The following is a 5960-nucleotide window of genomic DNA, read 5'->3' on the forward strand; positions in this document are numbered from 1 at the left end:
TGCCCAGGTTGGTCTCAAACTCCTGGGCTCAAGTGATCCTCCTGCCTCAGCCTCCCAAAGTGTTGGGATTACAGGCGTGAGCCACTGTGCCCAGCATCTGAGGCAAAATTCATCTGAGTAGAGTTTATTTGGGCCAAGTATAAGGACTGCAACCCAGGACTGTAGACAAAAAGAGTGAAACGCTATAAAATATTTAAAGAGGTTTGTTCTGAGCCAAATATGAGTGGCCATGGCCTGAGGCACAGTCTCAAGAGGTCCTGAGAACATGTGCCCAAGGTGGTTGGGTTACAGCTTAGTTTTATATGTTTTCGGGAGACATAATGCATCAATCAATACATGTGAGATATACATTGGTTGGATCTGGAAGGGTGGGACAACTCTAAGTGGGGGCTTTCAAGTCACAGGTGGGTTCAAATATTTTCTCATTGGCAATTGGTTGAGAGTAAAATTATTATCTAAAGACCTGGTATCAATAGAAAGGAGTGTCTGGGTTAAGATAAGGGATTGTGGAGACCAAGGTTGATAGGAAGTGTCACAGATGAATGTCCTTAGAGACAATAGATGGCAAATGTTTCCTATTCAGACCTTTAAAAGGTGCCAGATCTCAGTTTATCTCTTTGGGATTGGGAGGGCCTGGAAGGGGAAGATCGAGTTATATTAATGGGGATTCTTTACAGATGCAAATTTCCCCCACCAAAGATGGCTTTGCAGGGCCATTTCAAAATATGGCAAAAAAACATATTTTGGGGTAAGATATTTTGATTTTTTTAAATGAAAACGATGTATTTGGGCACAAAAATGCAATACACAGTTAGAAACCATATTCTATCAATCATGACATCCTGTAATCTAAGAACACAGAAAATTTTGTTATTAAGAAATGCCAAGAGGAAAAAGAACTCTGTAAAGTCCTATTCAATTTACTTTCTTAGGGAAAAGGCTGTTTATTTGGCTCTTGTCACAGTTCTATCATGTCTACTCTTCTTGTAAGTTCAGCTTCGATGCTATCTAATTCTCGCTTTGCTGCTTCAATTTTCACTTGAGCAAGAGATGGATTCGGCATGAAGTCTAACTAGGACTCCAATTTTTTCTTCAAAGGTATAGTCTGTTGTTTTCATTTTGCCAGTTTCTCTGACAGTGCTACTAGGGACTGATGAGACAGAGAAGCATCTGCGCCTCTGGTTGAAAGTCGCTCCTCTGCTGCTTTGATTCCAAATCTGAATTCCTCTGACTTTGGTTTTAGAAAGTCCATGTTCTGATGACGATTATCAACTTTGGCCCTTTCTGTAGACAGATGCAACTCTGCTTTCTTGAGATCCTCTTGTAGACATTTTTCTAACACTAAAGTTGCAGTTAGATTTTTCTTCAAGTTTTTCCCGTTCAATCTTGATTTCTTCACTTTTGGATTTGGTATGAAAGAGATCAGAGGTCAAATCATTCACTGTAGGGATAAAACTAGTTAGTGAGGCATCCTTTGTTTCAAGGGCTACCGCACTGCCAACCAAAGCATTCAGATACCTGGAACCAGTGCTAGAGAGATTGGCAGGGGAAAAAATTCGCACTCTCCGTGAGAAGGTATTGGAGATACTTGGCTTCTGACTTGTATTCACTTGCTTTCTGCTTCAAGTCCTCTATTACCAGGTAGACATCTCTGTCCCGGACCCTGTTGCATTCTGAAAGGTGATGTAAAATCTCTGTGGTCCGTGGGTTCACCTCATACTGTGGAATGGGATGATCTCCAAATATATATATTTTTTTATTTTATATTTATTTGTTTTTTTGAGACGGAGTCTCACTCTGTTGCCCAGGCTGGAGTGCAGTGATGTGATCTCAGCTCAATGCAACCTCCATCTCCTGGGTTCAAGCGATTCTCCTGCCTCAGCCTCCCAAGTAGCTGGGATTATAGGCGCCCCCCACCACGCCTGGCTAATTTTTGTATTTTTATTAGAGATGGGGTTTCACCACATCGGCCAGGCTGGTCTTTAACTCCTGACCTTGTGATCCACCTGCCTCAGCCTCCCAAAGTGCTGGGATTACAGGCGTGAACCACCAAGCCTGGCCCAAATATTTTTTCTAACCACGCAGCAACGTTTCTTTCTCCTCCAGCAGCTCCATAGCTGCTGCTCCCACCACTTCACTAGCAATATTTTCATTTTCTTCTCTGTTGGGTGGTGTTACGCCAGTCAGGTTGGAAAGTAACACGTTATACAGAGTTAAATAAAATTCACCTGATGAGATGTTAGGGTTTGTGATGTTATACGGTTTGTGATGTTATGGCGTAACTTCCCAGGTCCCTTAGACAGGAATTTGGGCAAGAGGGAAAAAAGGTTAGAGATTAGTCCTCAAGAGAATAGATTCAAGTTGCCCTGAATATACATTCTGGATTAGTGGCAGTTGCAAGTGGATTTTTAAAGGAAAGGAAGAGGCAGTTCCTGAGTTGTTTACCAAGAATTTACATTAAAGTAACAAACTACTGACAGGCTACATACATTGTTCTTTGTATTATAAATTCCAGGCCAGGCAGTGGCTCATGCCTGTAATCCCAACACTTTGGGAAGCCAAGGCAGGTGAATCGCTTGAGCCCAGGAGTTCAGGATCAGCCTGGGCAACATAGGGAGACCCCTGTCTCTACAAAAAATTAAAAAATTAGCTGGGCATGGTCGTGTGCGCTTGTGGTCCCAGCTACTTGGGAGGCTGAGGCAGGAGGATCACTTGAGCCTGAGCGGTAGAGGCTGCAGTGAGCTGAGATCAAGCCACTGCACACCAGCCTGGGTGAAAGAGAGAGACCCTATCTCGAAAAAACAAACCAGGGCCAGGCGTGGTGGCTCACGCCTGTAATCCCAGCACTTTATGGTGAAACCCCGTCTCTACTAAAAATACAAAAAAAATTAGCCGGGTGTGGTGGCAGGCGCCTGTAGTCCCAGCTACTTGGGAGGCTGAGGCAGGAGAATGGCGTGAACCCGGGAGACGAAGCTTGCAGTGAGCTGAGATGCGCCACTGCACTCCAGCCTGGGCAACAGAGCGAGACTCTGTCTCAAAAAGAAAGAAAGAAAGAAAGAAAGAAAGAAAGAAAGAAAGAAAGAAAGAAAGAAAGAAAGAAAGAAAAAACAAACCAACCCAAATTCTAGGAACAAGAAGGCAAAGGGTGAGACAGCTGGTTGGGAACAAAATGACTTTAAACAATTGCCCCCAGGCATGGGGAGAGGGGGAGCAGGGAGGAATGAAAGTCCCATATTCATGTCTTTCTGGGCCTCAGGCCTCACATAGCCCAGACTGTTCTATTTTTCTTTTCTCAAAACCACATAATCATATTAATAGGTGCTAATGAAAGGACACAAAGATAGATGTGTACCCGCCCCCCCCGCTACACCCTTTGTTCTGCTCTCTAATCTTTGCACATACCAGAGATTTCGTAAGTTCTGTGAGCACCTGTTTTTCTGCACGTACCAGAGATTTTGTTTTGCACATACCAGAGATTTTGTAAGTTCTGAGGCAAGGTCACAAGACGTGTTTAAGTAAGATAAACTCTTGCTGCCATAAACCTGCTCTTCCGCCTCAAAGGTTGAACCGAAATATCAGAAATGGCGGGAACCAATCATAGTTAGCCAAATCGCCTTGTTCAAACACTAGCCAATCATATATCTGATTTGTATAATAACTCTATGCCCACTTTTCTTAGACTATATAACACTGCTCGGAGCTCAGTGGGGGAGCTCTCCTGCCCGTCTCGTTTCACGAGCGAGGGAGAGTTCCAGGTTCGAACCTGTAATAAAGATCCTTGCTGCTTAGCTTTGACTCTGGACTCTGGTGGTCTTCTTCGGGGAATAAACGGTCTGGGCATAACACTAAAAGCAACCATTCCTAATCAAAACTTAAACAGGGCTAGATGAAACTATGTAAACAAAACTAAGGATATTTACTAAAAACCAACAACAAGTGTTATTTTAAATGTCAAAACACTGAAAATATTTCATTAAAATCAAGAACAAGATTCTTGATGCTTGCTAACATTATTATTTAACATTGTTTTAATGTTTTAAGGCAGTGGTTCTCAACCCCAGATGCCCATTAGAATCATCTGGGAAGCTTTTAAATATATGTATATATAGACACCAATTAAATCTCTGAGCCTAAGGGCCTGCCATTGGAGCGTTTTTTTTGTTTGTTTGTTTTTTGTTTTTTTAAAGCTTCTTGGCTGATGCTAATGTGTAGCCCAGAATGAGAACCAGTCTTAGAGGCTTCAGCAAATGCAACATAAAAAGAAAATAAAGCAGCAGGCATCCTCACTGGGAAAGAAAGAGGGAGGGTTGTTAGATAAAATACAGAACACCCAGGTAAATTTGAATTTCAAATGAATCATGAATCACTTTTTAATATAAGTATGTGCCATACAGTACTTGGGACATACTTATATTAAAAAATTATTCCTTATTTATCTGATATTCATATTTAGCTGGGCATTCTGTATTTTTGTTTGCTAAAGCTGGCAACCCTAAAAGAAGAGATATAAATGAATTCCATTTGCTGATGCTATAATTGTCTACCTTGAAAACCCAAGAGACCCCGTTACTGGCAGTGAATCCATATGGTTCTGCAGCAATCTCAATTCTTGGCTCCTCAGAAGAAATAATTCAACTGAGGGGCATAAGGCAGAAAAAGGGACCGAGGCAAGTTTCAGAGCAGGAGTGAGTTTATTAAAACGCTTTGGAGCCAGCTGGCAGCGCAGTGGCTGACGCCTGTAATCCCAGCACTTTGGGAGGCCAAGGTGGGCAGATCATTTGAGTCCAGGAGTTTGAGAGCAGCTTGGGCAACATGGCAAAACTCTGTCTCCACAAAAATACGAAAATTAGCTGGGTGTGGTGGTGTGTGCCTGTAATCTCAGCTACTCGGAAGGTTGAGGCACAAGGATTGCTTGAACCCGGGAGGCAGAAGCTGCAATGAGCCGAGATTGCACCAGTGCACTCCAACCTGGGCGACAGCGTGAGACCCTGTCTCAATAATAATAATAATAAAAGCTTTAGGGCAGAAATGAAAAGAAAGTAACGTACACTTGGAAAAGTGCCAAGGGCGCGTTTTGGCGGTCCAGTGCCTCATTTCACCTTGGACTTGGGGTTGTATATGCTGGCCTACTTCTCTCATCTTGCATCCTTTTTCCCTTGATTCTTCCCTCAGCGGGGCTACCCACATGCGCGGTGGCCTACCAGCAAATTGGGCGGTGAGCATGCGCAGCGTGTTTATTGGAGGTGTAAGCATGCTCACCTGAGGCGTTCTTCCCTTTACCAATAGAATGCCCCCAGAAGGTCATATACCTCCTCCATTTTAACTTAAACTCCTCCATTTTGCCCCTTAATGCACATGCTCCAGCCCACTCGCCCAATTCCTGAGCTCTTACTGGGAAGCTGCTGATCATCAGTTTCAGGTGTTTTTATCTATTGGTAAACTGCTTTTCCCTGGTGCTGGCTGTGACCAGTTATTATTTTAGAGAGACAGTTAACCGAATGACCATCACCTGATGGTCACCTGACATCTGACATTCCTGGTGGTGGTTGGCGGGGAAGGGGAGGGGTGCTCTCTTGTCCTGTTTATGTCTGACTAGCTACCTACGATAACAATTCTATTAAAAAACTTTTAGAATAACAATATTTGGTAAGGAGACCGGATACCAGATACATTACAACAGTAAATAGGCTTTTTTGAAGGAGTACCTATGAGGCCCTAGGGACAGGACTTGGCCCACGCCCACTAATGTATTTTTCCATACATACTGACCAGACCTTGCAAGCTATTTGAAGAAACTAAGATAAACGGCAACCACCAGTAAATCTTAAGGCTCCATACCCGCTGATCGCGGGACCTTGAAAACCTAAAATAAGCAATACCCCAACATAAATCTCACTCAAAAGAGTTAACCCTATCACCCACATGTGCACAAGACCAGACCGATCTTTACTACACCTCCC

The 5960-nt window shown here is 43.3% G+C and overlaps 1 pseudogene; it reads right to left on the reverse strand.

The window, feature by feature from the left end:
* Positions 1-707: 707 nt before the first annotated feature.
* On the reverse strand, positions 708-1749 carry LOC101021620 (annotated as a pseudogene).
* Between the last annotated feature and the right edge of the window lie 4211 nt (positions 1750-5960).

The sequence above is a fragment of the Papio anubis genome, chromosome X (genome assembly GCF_008728515.1).
Source record: "Papio anubis isolate 15944 chromosome X, Panubis1.0, whole genome shotgun sequence".
NCBI lineage: Eukaryota > Metazoa > Chordata > Mammalia > Primates > Cercopithecidae > Papio > Papio anubis.